A 14,297-nucleotide genomic window follows, 5' to 3' on the forward strand; every position below is an offset into this window, starting at 1 on the left:
TGCACCCCTGTTGCTGCATTTTCCTCTGTGGCTCTGAAGCTTCCCCCCACCCGCCCACCCCGTCTTCGCCAGTGAAGGGAATTCCTAGTGTGTGGAAGCTTTTGCTCCTTCACAGCTCCCTCCCAGAGGTGCAGGTCCCATCCCTATTCTTTTATCTCTATTTTTCCTTTTTTTCTTTTGCCCTACTCAGGTATGTGGGGAGTTTCTTGCCTTTTGGGAAGTCTGAGGTCTTCTGCCAGCGTTCAGAAGGTGTTCTGTAGGAGTTGTTCCACATGTAGATGTATTTCTGATGTATTTGTGGGGAGGAAGGTGATGTCCAAGTCTTACTCCTCCGCCATCTTGAAGGTCCCCCCGACCCATTGGATTTTCAGTAGCATGTTGTTTAGTCTCCACGTGCTTGTGCTTTTCCCATTTTTTCCGTCTAACTGATGTCTAGTTTCATACTGTTGTGGTTGAAAAAAATGCTTGATATAATTATATCCTCTTAAATTTGTTGAGACATTTTTTGTGGCCTAGTATGTGATCTATCCTGGAGAACGTTCCTTGTGCACTTGAAAAATTTGTATTCTGTTGTTTTTGGATGGGATGTCCTGTAGATGAAGTCCAACTGGTCTATTATGTCATCTAAGACCACTGTTGCATTATTGATTTTCTGTCCAGATGATCTGTCCAGTTATGTAAGTGGAGTGTTAAAGTCCCCTGCTACTATTGTATTATTGTCAATTTCTCCCTTTATGTCTGTTAATATTTGCTTTGTATATTTAGGTGCTCCTATATTGGGTGCATACATGTTAACAAGAGTGTAATAGCTTCTTCTTGTATTGATCCCTTTAACATTCATTATATAAAGCCCTTCTTTGTCTTTTGTTATAGACTTTGTTTTTAAGTATTTTTTTCTGATATGTGCATTGCTATGCCTGCTTTCTTAGCATTTTCACTTGCATTAAATACCTTTTCCATCCCCTCACTTTCAGTCTTTGTGTGTCTTTAGCTCTGAAGTGAGTCTCCTGTAAGCAGCATAAAGATGGGTTTTGCTTTTGATCCAATCAGCCACTCTATGTATTTTGACTGGAGCATTTGGTCCATTGACATTTAAAGTAATGATTGATAGGTATGTACTTACAGGCATTTTATTACTTGTTTTCCAGTTGTTTCTGTAGCTCTTTTCTGTTCTTCTTTTAGTTTCTTCCCTTGTTATTTGATGATTTTTTTTTTAGTGGTATGTTTGTGTTCCTTTCTCTCTACTTCTTTTTTGTATCTATTGTTGGTTTTTGGTTTGTGGTTACCACGGGGTTCCTATATGTTGCCCTACAACTGTATCTACATGTTTTAAACAGGTAGTCCTTTAAGTTCAAGCACACTCTAAAAGATCTATATTTTTTACTTCCCTCCCCCACAATTTGTGGGTTTTATGTCATATTTCACATCTTCATGTTTATCCCTTTACTGATTATTGTAGTTATAGTTGATTTTATAATTTTTTGTCTTTTAATCTTTGTACTAGCTTATTTAAGTGAATGACCCACAGCCTTTACTATATATTTCCCTTTATTAGTGGGATTTTTTCTTTCCTATAGATTGTTTTTGTTATAGCCTTTTTTTTTTCCACTAAGAAAAGAGCATTTAACATTTCTTTTAGGGTAGGCTTAGTATTGATGGACTCTTAGTTGTTGCTTGTCTGAGAAGTTCTTTATCTATCCTTCAATTCTAAATGATAATTTTGCTGTGTAGAGTATCATAGGTTGTGTGGTTTTCCCTTTCAGCACTTTGAATATATCATGCCACTCCCTTCTGGCCTGCAAAGTTTCTGCAAAAAATCAGCTGAGAGCCTTATGGGGGTTCCCTTGTATATGACTCTTTGTTTTTCTCTTGCTGCCTTTATAATTCTCTCTTTGACTTTTGACATTTTAATTATGATATGTCTTGGTGTGGTCTGTTTGGGTTCATCTTGTTTGGGACCCTTTGTACTTCCTGTACCTAGATATCTGTTTCCTTCTTTAGGTTTGGGAATTTTTCAGACATCATTTTATCACATACATTTTTTACCCTTTTTTCTCTCTCTTCTTTTTCAGACCCCTATAATGTGAATGTTGGCATACTTGATGTTATCCTAAAGATCCCTTAAACTGTTTTCATTTTTTTAAATTTGTTTTTCTTTTTGCTATTCTGATTATGTGACTTCCATTATTCTAGCTTCCAGATCATTCAAGTTTTTCTGTATCATCTAGTCTGCTATTAATTCCTTCTAGTGTGTTTTTCATTTCAGTTATTGTATTCTTCAGTTCTGTTTTTTTTTATATTTTGTAGTTCCTTGTTAAAATTCCCACTGTGTTCACCTATTCTTTTCCCTAATTCAGTTAGCATTCTTATTACTAATGCTTTGAACTTTTTAACTTTTTTTTTGTTCTTCCAGAGCTTTGCTCTTGCTCTTTCAATTGAGGCCAATTCCTCTGTCTTCTCATTTTGCTTAAATTTCTCTGCCTCTATGAAATTAGGTGAAACAGTTACCCACTGCAGTCTTGAAGGGGTGTCCTTATGTGGGAGCATCCCTATGCAACCTGTGTGTGCCCAATGGCTTTGGTGGGAGAGCTGGATTTGACATGAACACAAGGTGTGCTGGCAGCTATCACCTTGGTAGGAGTTGGGGATGGAGATGAAAGGTCTAGGGCTAGAGCCAAGTGTGAGCAGGGGCATCTCCTCTGTTCAGTGGCTATCACCACTCTATTGGGAGTGGGGGTAAGTCTCAAGTTGCTGGAACAGAAGCCCTGAGGGTTGGGTCAGAGCTGGATCTATTCCCTTTAATTGTGGGCTCTTCTCCCTCCCAGCACCTGTACCCTCACCTCTGAGGAGAGCAGTGCTACAGCAAGAGGGGCTGTGTGGGCACTCAACACGTGTTGGGGCATGGGCTTTAGTGCTCCAGCTGGGTCAGAGATTCAGACTGCTTCCGATGTGCTGCTTGTGTAAGTGTCAGTAATGGCTGTCCCTGCCCTGTTCAGACATTGCTTCAGGTCTGAGCCAGCTCTGTGTCTCAGAGCCTAGCTCCCAAGCAGGGCTGTAGCATTCGCTCAGTTAAGGCTGGGTGCACACCAGGGCAGTCACAGGAAACCAGTCACCCAGTTTTCAAGCCACCCTCTCCTCCCTGCTTTGGGAGCAAGCAAGTATGCTTGAGCTGCTCATAAGCAGAGTTCAGACTTCCCACAGCCCTCCTGTTAGTCCCACTGACCCTCCAATCAGCCAAGGAGGGGCTCGTCTTCCCTGAGTCCGACCCGAGGGCTGGGGACACCCAGTTTGTTGCTTGAATCACTCACTCCTCAGGGAGGGTCTCCACCAGTGTAATCTCCCTTTTCCTACTAGTCCCCTCCCAGGGGCACAGGTCTTGACCTGATTGCTCCTCTTCCCTTCCTACCAGATTCCATGTGGATCTTTCTTATAGCCTTGGTTGTACAGGAGTCTTTTTGCCAGTCTCCAGTTAGCTTTCAGTGAGAACTGTTCTATATATAGATGTATTTTTTATGTGTTCATGGAGGGAGGTGAGTTCCACGTCGTTCTATCCACCATCTTTATCTCCCTCCAGTTTCTTCAATATTTGTAAAAGCAGGATGGCTTAGAGAAGAAAAAGTAAGAATAAATCATTTGCTGAACCATAGATGGCTTGCTAAGAAGGATATTGTGGCCTCATCTAATCTTAGAGCAGCGTCTCTCAGCTGAAGCTATTGGTATTTCAGACTGCAAAATTCTTTACTAGGTAGAGAGTTCTGTCCTGTGCATTATTAGATATTTAGCAACATCCCTGGCTTCTACTCACTAGATGCCAGTAGCACCTCCCAGTTGTGACAACCAAAAATACCTGTAGACACTGCCAAATGTTCCTGGTGGGAAAAACTGCCCCTGGCTGAGAACCCATTACACAGAGTGAACAAGTAATATGATGGGTGAGAGCTGAAGGAATAAAGGTTTGTGTTCACCATCTGCATTGGTTAGGATAAATTTAGCCACTGTAACAAATAGACCCTCAAACTTTAATATCATGGAAATTATTTCTTGTTTGCAGAACAGTCCAGTATGGAGTTCCTGACCAACAGTCTACATGGCTTCCAAGTTTCCCACGTTTATTTGCGTCAAACCAGCAAATGAGGAAAGAATGCGGAGGATAGCACTTTGGGTTTTATTTATGGGTAATGCAAAAAGTTGTGTATATCAATTCTGCTCACATTCCATTGACTAAAATGCAGTCACATAGGGAGGGTGGGAGGGAGGGAGATGCAAGAGGGAAGATATATGGGGATATATGTATATGTATAACTGATTCACTTTGTTATAAAGCAGAAACTAACACACCATTGTAAAGCAATTATACTCCAATAAAGATGTTAAAACACAAAAAAGAATTACCCCATAGAATGACAACAATGATGAACTCACAATACAAAATTATGAAATAAATAAGGAAAAAGCTTCAAAAAAATGCAGTCACATAGTCTCATGGGAGGCTGGGAAAAGTTAGTTCTACTTATGTGCTCAGAAAGAAGAGGAAAGAGGTTTGGTGAACAGTTTTCAATTTTCTCCATCATTCTTACACTAAACTATATTGGTCACCACAGAGAACATTTCTATAATTATTGTAAACAGAAATCAATAGACCTTGAGCATTTCATTGTATTCTTCATTTTAAGGGGATTTACTGACCTTCATATTAACAACACACTGCTAATCAAGGTTGTTGTTACAACTCAGCCAAGATCAATTTAAAGGCCTAAATCAAAACAAGAATATTTATATATACAAATGTCAAAAGCAGGCATAAAGAGGGGACTTCCCTGGTGATGCAGTGGTTAAGGCTCCATGCTCCCAATGCAGGGGGCCTGGGTTTGATCCCTGGTCAGGGAACTAGATCCTACATGCATGCTGCAACTAAGAGTTCACATGCCACAACTAAGGAGCCCTCAGGCCTCAACTAAGGACCCCACCTGCTGCAACTAAGACCCAGCACAACAAAATAAATAAATAAATAAATAAAAATTTAAAAAGCAGGCATAAAGACTTTCTTTCTGAAAACAACAGTAGAAAATTAGAGAAGCCCCTCATGGGGCATAGAAAGGTTATCATCTTACTTATTGGAGGGATGAAAGAATGTTATTGTTGTCCCAGAGAATAACAGTGAGACTTCCATCCATTACCCTTGGATAAATCACCTATGTGATGGTTGCATGAGAGCATATTTATGCTATGACTTTTCCACATACAAGAAAAATGGCTTCTTTTATCTAAGTCTTGCTGGGTGAAATGACTGTCAGGTGAGTAAACTGAAATTGTAACAGCCTTCACTGCACCTTTTGTCTCTTTCCCTGTGTCTCACAGGTTAGGGCACACAGAAAAACTGAGGAGCATCCTGTGCCACTGAGGGTCTTTTAGTACCATGCAAAAACAGAACCACATCAAACGGATGTGCAGTGAGAGATGTGAGTACTTGTCCTTTTGCTGTGTTTGATATGGATTCTGTCCCATTTTTACAGCATCTCATTCTCATTATTGTTATTTATATTAGGTACAGAAATGATTCACATGATGATGTTACTCTCCTCCTCATCCTGGGCAATGGGGCTGGGGGCAATAAAGAATATGTTTATTCATTTTCGAATCCCTTTAATTTTGTAATTCACAATCCCACCAAATCAGAACTAGATTTTTAACAGCTGCTGTGAAATCATTTTAATATCCACAAACAGGCTCAGTGCCTCAAAAAAAATATATCATCTTCTCAAATATCCCCTTTTCCTGGTTGAGTTGAAGATCTATACTTCATGTTGTTTTAATGTCGCTGTGCAGTCATCCCCTCTAATTTTGTCATACAGTGTGCTCTACTGGAAGCTCCCATTGCAGGAGATTTATGGGACTCCTGGCAAGGGATTCAATCAGAAATTGGGGAATGTAAATGAGCAGTGGGATTGGTGTTCTCTACTTTTACCTGTTTATTAGAATTTTCTTGAAAGATTTCTTACTTCACAGTTCCATATTAAATAAGAAAAAAACAGAATCTGAGGTTTCCTGGATTTTATATTTAAGAAAAATTTGTATTGCACTAAGTCTCTTTCTTAAGATAATGCCTTTCCACTCAAGTAGTTTTATAAGTGCAGATGCCCAGGATAACAAATCAGCAGAGGTTTTCTTTCTAGTTATATCGCAGCAGCTTTCTACTTTACTCACCTCGAAAGAATGGCTCAGGCAGAGTCTAACGTGATGAACTATGACACAACATCTTAACCGTAAAGCTGTAAAAGGTAAAGCTATCCATCTTTCATTGCACTCCTACTGTAATATGCACTTCACTAGGGACTTTACATCTAGAGTAATTTTTGTAAGAACCCTCCAAATTTGTTGTTAGACCATTTTATAGAGGAGGAAACTGAGACTCAGAGAAATCAAGAAAGTTGGCCATAATCACACAGTGGTTATTTGGTGCCATAAATATCTGAATCTAGGTTGGTCTCCTGCTAAGACCTATGCACTTTTCAGTTGTCCACTAATGTTGGAAGGCCTTTCCTTCTTCATTTGAGGATATTTGGAAATAAGCCATTGAGAAAATACCATGACGTCAATAGGTAATGCTGAAAATAATGGTGCTTCCAACAGCAAACCTTCCCTTAAGCAAGGATTATCTCTAGAGGCAGATGATGCTCCTTTGGGGTTCCACAACTTCATCATTCAAAAATAGCCACTTCCTTGTTTGAATGCCTCTGTTTGAAGGAGGGGGTCAATTCCGATCCTAGGTTGACATTTTGCAGCATGCCATGAGGAGCTCCTGTATTCAATGATTTCATCTTAGCTTCCTACTTTTTTTTTTCAGTTTAAAAGGCTCTGAATACCACTCACTTTATTTGTTAGGTGTTTGATATCTCATTTTTATCTAATGCTTATTAACACTATGGCTGAAAATACTGTTAAGGTACAGTAAAAAACAAAACTTTAATTTCTTGCTAACGTTTAATTTCCCACTACCAGAAATGCCTCACAGTGATCCTACTCCCAACATAATCCATATGTCTGTCTCTCTTTTTTTTTGTTTTTGGCTGTGCCACACAGCATGTGGGATCCTAGTTCCCTGACCAGGGATTGAACCCATGCTCCCTGCATTGGGAGCATAGTCTTAAGCATTGGACCACCAGGAAAGTCCCCATATGTCTGTTTCTTTATGTTGAAGTCCACTGTGGCTGCGATTCACCCTTGCAATATCAACCATAAATGTAACTTGTAATGAAAAAACTATTCAGAAGCATCAAACAATAGTTTCTCCCATGGAAACAGTTTCTCCTCTCCCCTAGACCTTGAAGAAGTTGAAGCCAATTAAATTTCAATTAATTACTTTGCAGAAAAGAGTTAACATGGCAGGCCTGTGACTGCTCTAAAATAAAATAAAATTTTATTTATTTAAATAAAATCACAGGCAGGTTTCTTTGGGTTGGTTGGTTTGTTTGCTTCTTGGCTCGATTAAATACTTGTAGAAGGTGAATGCACCCCATACAAGAGAGGTTTAATGTTGACAAAGTTCTGGTGGCAGCGAGATTATGTCAGCACAACTTCCAGGATGTGACTGCTGTACTTTAAGTGGCCTGCTCTCAAGGTTGGCCCTCAGCTAGCATCAGGGAACTTGGATTTGGGGAGTATTCCTACCACCCTAACTGATAAGAGTGTGTCACTGCACCTAAACTGTTTGTACAAGCCACATGGCTTGTGTAGAACACATGCTTACCTTCTGGGAGTCTGGAATTTTAATATGCACTAGGCAAAGTATGCCTATGTGACCAGCCTCCAATAAAAACCCTGGGTACTGAGTCTCTAATGAACTTCCCTAGTAAATGACATTTATATTAACCTATCTTCAAGTTCACAGAGCCTGCCCTCAAATATGTCCAGTCCACTGAAGGAATTCTTTACTGATATTGGTTGATCTTAGATGAGTTTCTTGTTCCTTCCTCAGTAGTAGCCAACCTCTGGTTACTATAGGATCTTGAGCCCAAGATAGTTTTCTCCCCTTACCCTGGTAGCAGCAGATTTTTGTTTTCATATTTTCCCCAAGTTATAAGCCTTTGAGGGCAGAGACTGTGACTGGTCTTTGCATATCACATTGCATGACACACAATAGGTTCTCAATTAGTGACTATTGAGTGATGAGTAATTTTATCAATTACCCATGCTTCTAGAATAATATTAAGAAGAAAAGAAGAAAATAAACTGAATAAATAGCCCCCTGATCTTAAGGAACGTATACTATGGATAGGCAGGTATACTAACATTAAGAGTACGTTAAACATTCCGACCAATTAATACAGTTAGCCTTGCAAAGTAAGATTTTCTTGATGTGTTAGGTCATTGTGATACTTTGATAAAATATCAGATAATTATTTCTCCAATGAGTATAATAGATACAGATCTTTAAAATTGTGCTGGAGATAATGAGCAATGATATTTTACATACTACAAAGAGTTTCTGCTAGAATTTAGGTTTTTTAAAAATTAAGAATACATTACATTCTTGACTCAGATTTTCTCAACAATTGTTTCACATGCTCCAAAGGTTTTTTAAGTGGCACAAATTCATTTCGCCAAAAGGAATATATATATCTCTTCTTAAAGGAGCTCATTTTAACAAATTAGTTCCATAAATAGCAGGGAAATTTATAATGCTTCTTTTTATAGATAACATTTTTTTCTACCACATAAAAAGATTTGCATTTCCATTCTCCTCACTTATCTTTGGCTATGTAACAAAACCTAGTGGCATAAAACAACAGTGGCATAAAACAACAACAATCTATTATTTATGATGACTCTGTTGATTGGGCAGTATTTTGCTCTATGCAGTGTTAGTTGGGCTCAGCCATCTGACTGCATTCAGCTGGTGCCTGTTTGACCTACAAGGCCCATGAAGGCTTCTCTCTCATATCTGGGCCTTGATGCTTATTGTCACCTGGGGTACTTCAGTTTTACTCCATGTGGACTCTCTCTCCACATGGCAACTCATCTTCTAGGACCTTGTCACATGTCTTCTGTCTCCACCATGGCAAACGGGTTCCAATGAAACAAAAGTACAAGCTGCCCCCTGACACAATGGCACTTATGCTATATTCTATTGGTTAAAGAAAGTCACAGATCAGCCCAGATTCAAGAGAAGGGAAGCTAGACCCTTCCTCTTTATGAGACAAACAGCATGCAAGCGCAGGGAGAGCATATATTTTCATGGACATCTTTAGAGAGCATCTACCAAAATTCACTCTTCAACCACAACAATTCATATCCCTTACATATGCAAAATACACTCAACATCATCCTCAACAATGTCACACCACTGTAGCATTAGCGCAAAGTCCAGGATCTTGTCATCTTAAACAAGTTCAGATGTGGATCCTCAGGTGCAATTTTGGAGTTTGTTTTGCGTTTTTTGTTTGTTTGTTTGTTTGTGGGTTTTTTGTTTTTGTGTTTTATTTTTTTGGTGAGGCTGCTTAAGTATTATTTCCTCTCAAACAAGAAAACTGTGAATTAAAAATACAAGTTATCTATCCCCCATACACTCATAATACAAAAGTGAGACAAGAATAAGAAAATCACGATTGACTCCTCCATCCTAAAAGAGGGGATGAAAGGTATAATACAGTCACTGGCCCATAGCAATTCTGGTCTGCCCAATGTGACCTCTTTCTGTATGGAAGCCCATCCTCCTCATCCTCTGGAGCCTCTCCACATGTCCTCTCTCTCCAGCAGAATAGCCCAGACTTCCTTACAACACAACAGCTAGGGTTCAGGAGAGCAAATCTCTGAAGGGCTAGGCCTGGAAGTGGCAAAGTCAGCAGTCAGCCTACATTCAAGGGAAGGGAAAATAGACTCTATCTCTTCATGGGAGGAATGGGGGCACCATGTTTGTATAAGTTGGGGAGACCTTGCTGACAACCATATTTGGAGGCTATATAAACACATTTCTTAGCATGTAGCCAACAAGGAAGAACGTGGGATTTTCAGCTTTCAAGTTCAACCTTCCAAAACCAACATATTGCTTCCAGATAGAAAGGGATTCATTACATGTACATAAATGCCTTTATGGAAATCTTATAATATGTCTGAGATTATTCTTTGAGATGGAGGTTTTAAATACACAAAGTAGGGAGGCATGAAAGTTTGACTTTGACCTTGGAATTCAGCCAATGTCTTGTTTTCAACTTGGCTTTTGGCTGTGGCCTTTGGGAAGCTAAATAGCCTCTTGCCTACTTTAACATTATTTGAAAGACTATTGGTTGCCATTATACATACTTACTGTAGTAATAGCAGTCATATAAATAATAAGTGTCATGACAGTAAGCTAGATCCTCAGAATTTATTGTTAACTTCTTTTTTTTGTACAAAAATGTTCATAGCAGCTTTATTCATGATAATTAAAATCTACAAACAACCTAGATGTCCATCAGTAGAAGAATGACTAAACTGGTATGCTCGTTCGATAGAACACTACTCAGCAATTAAAAGGAAGGGAGGGAGGGAAACAACATGAAGGAATCTCAAAAAATTTAGGCTGAATTAGACTCTGGAGTTGGAGGCCTAGAATTTTTATCTGATTTTAACAAGCTCCCCATGTGATTACTACACAAACAGCCTGGAACCATGCAGACCTATCAGAACTACACATAAAATCTAACTACAGCTTCTTGTTTTCAGAGGTGAGGGAAGTGACTCTGAGACTTTTGAAGTGGTTTCTGAAATTTACAGCACTGGTTCTTCCAATTCCAGAGCCATTCAGCCACAAGCAGGTGGCTGCTGTACCACAGCATGTAGCAGAGGGTTTCATATGGTTTTTTTTTTGAAGCAGAGCACATATATTTAATCAGATTCTCCAGAAAGATTACAGAAATTAACACTTAGCATTTTTGAGGGGGTGGTAAAAAGAGCACTCTTCTACTCTGCTGGTAGAAATGCCAATTGTTTTTTTTTTTTTTTTTTACAATGGTGTGTTAGTTTCTGCTTTATAACAAAATGAATCAGTTATACATATACATATGTTCTGATATCTCTTCCCTCTTGCGTCTACTTCCCTCCCACCCTCCCTATCCCACCCTTCTAGCTGGTCACAAAGCACCAAGCTGATCTCCCTGTGCTATGTGGCTGCTTCCCACTAGCTAGCTATTTTACGATTGGTAGTGTATATATGTCCATGCCACTCCCTCACTTTGTCCCAGCTTACCCTCCCCCCCAGTCCATTCTCTAGTAGGTCTGTGTCTTTATTCCCGTCTTACCCCTAGGTTCTTCACGACCTTTTTTTTTTCTTAGATTCCATACATATGTGTTAGCATACGGCATTCTGCTTTATTGCTTTCCAAGGGATTTCTAGGTTCTACACCACAAACATAGCCCATTTGATTAAAAAACTGTTTATAGGATAGAAAATTGGTGAATGGAATTATCATGTAATTGTCTTTGAGAATTCAACAAATATAAAGAGAGTTATACAAAATTTAGGATCCACAATCATACAGTGTTTTGTCCACTTGGTTTAGTTGTGTGTTCAAAAAGGAATTATGGAACATCAGAAAAATAGTGAAACATTTTCATCATTCTTAAGCAAGGGAAAGATTTCTAGTCATAAGATTTTGGGATGGTATGTTATATAGAGATGCAAGCTATTTTGGATTTGCCGTGTCACATGTTTTACAAGGTGTCCAAACATGATGGAAGGACCACTATTACATATCTAAAAAGGCAGCTAGAATATAAGAAAGCCTTAATACCTTACTTTTAGATAATAATAATAGAGCAATACTTGACAGCTGATGGCTGCCTGTGGGCAAAGTCATTGTTACTGAAACCTGTTGAAGAAACAACACTGTGCCTTTGAGAATGAAAGTGTCTCTTATACGACAGCTGATGAAAAGACACTTCTATCATTCCTCTCTAGTCAAGATCCTGGGAGTGGTATCCAGGCAATGAAAGCTGAAATGCACATGAAAATTCAGGGAAGATTCTATCTTGAAAGTTACATAGCTCCAAAGTCAATTATTTTGCCCCATTCCAGATTTAAGGTTTAGAATTTTTTTCTTCAAGTTATTGTTTCAACTAGCAAATGCATGAAAAATATTAGAAATAAACAATATAATGGGGACTTCAATTATATCTTTGCTTCTGAAAGTATTTAGAAAGCTCCTTTGAGTAGTGTACAACATTTCCATTTGTGGGATTGCTTTAATGCATTAGCACCATCACCATCAGCCAATCATCATTACTAGGAGTTAAAAAGAAGATAAGTCTTTACTGTAGCCATTTACTATTAAAGGAATAGAGCATAATAATTTGGTGGCAACACCACCATCAGTATCTTACATTGGCAAAGCTAGACAAATATGGTCTTGTTCCTCTACCACTTCATTTGAAAGTGACAGACTATTTAGTATCATGGCAACAAACCAGTACTTAGCACATTATCATTCCTGCACTATGTTTTCAAACACTTAAAATCTAACCACTAAATTTTTGTTTTAATTTGGAGAGGGGGTATGGTTTACAGATGTCTGCCTAGAAGGGCAACATCACAGCTGGATTGTTTTTCCTAATTACAATAGTGAAACAATGTAAAAATCAGATTTTACACAGTATTTGAAAGCTTCTGTACATCCTCCCACCCAAAGATAACTGCTATTTATAGTCTAGTGTTTATTTTTTTTATGAGGTGCCTGCCATTGGATATAATCCAGTTGTTGCTCGACGCCAGTTCCCTGCCTAGTCCCTATTATCAAATGTGGGGTATGGGAGTGGAAGGGGATTTAGAAGTGACCACCTAGTTGGGACTTGCTCATTTTAATGACAGCATTTTTTATTTTGCAAGGACTCAAAAAAAAAGGAGCAGTGTGAAGCTTTCCAGTGGAAGGAAAGAGCCACCATGTCAGCATCAGTCTGTCCTGGGTCCATCCCCTATACAGAACCTGGCTCATCTCCCTTTCCTCCCACTCCTACCTAGCTCTATGCCCACTCCTGCCTTGCAGTTGGTCCTGAGCATCTTGCTGCACAAGTTTCTCTCTCTCCCTCCTAGACTCGGCCAAGAAAGCTGAACAGCTTCCTGCCTAGGAACCCTGTTGGGGCAGTGCCGCCTGTGGGTCCTGGATGAACGGGTTTGATCCGAGTCCTTGGAAGATTTTTTTTAAAAAAACTGGTTTTCATTAATTTTGCAGTAATGCAACCTTCCACTTTATGGGATTGAACCGTTTGGACCCTATTCATGACTTATGACGGGGTTTGGTGGAAGTCCAGAATTTACTAGGAAGTCATTCATTTCCTTCAGATTTTCAATTTTGATGCCATGAACTTGCATATCATCTCTCATTTTGTTCAATCTTATCCATTTTTGTGGTTATAATATCTATTCCATTCCCAATAACAGCACTTTTGTTTTCTCTTTTCTGAATTGGACTTGCCAGATGTTGGCTTATTTGATTTTTCAAAGAAAACTTATCCTTCCCATTTTTTGTTAATTTTTATCTTCTTCTGTATTAAATCCCTCTTCCTACTTTCTCTTGGTTTATATTGTTGACTTCCTTAAACTGAATCATGTAGTTCACTTATTTTCAATCTTTTGTAAAAATAAAAGTATTTAAGACTATAAATTACCTGAACTTATAAATTATATAATAAAGTATAATTTCTATTACTTTCTAGATAATTTGTAATTTCCTCTTTGATCTAGGAGTCATTTAGGAAGAGACTTCTTTATTTCTAAGTAAGTTGTTTTGTCATTTTATGACTTTATTGAATGTTATTTGATTGTGATCAAAAAATGTAGCCTGCAAAGCCTACTATGGAAAATTTACTAAGGATTTCTCAGTGGCCAATAAATAATTTATTTTTGTAAATGTTCAATCATATGAAAAGTGAATGGTGACTTTATTTTTAAGTTCCTTATATTATTCAAATGCTATGTCTTTGCTTTTGACAACTTTATTTGTCAAAATTCTGAAAGAAAATTAAAGCCTTCCATTATTGTTGTTTCTTATAAAGAACTTGTATTCCTGAGAGATTTTGTTTCATATATCTGGGTGCTGTGATATTTTGTACATATCTTCTCATGGAGTGAAATTTTATTGTTATAAAATATCCCCCTTTGTCCACGGTTTAATTTTTTTTCTAATAAAGTAAAGACATTTATTAGTATTTAATTTTTGTGTGTGACATTATTTTATAATTATCATTATTTTATAATCAAAGATGGAAATATATGATTCATGTCAGAGCTAAAGATGTTTTAATTTTTTCCCTTTCACAAGGTATCA

This window comes from Mesoplodon mirus, assembly GCF_964341445.2.
Source record: "Mesoplodon mirus genome assembly, chromosome: X".
Classification (NCBI taxonomy): domain Eukaryota; kingdom Metazoa; phylum Chordata; class Mammalia; order Artiodactyla; family Ziphiidae; genus Mesoplodon; species Mesoplodon mirus.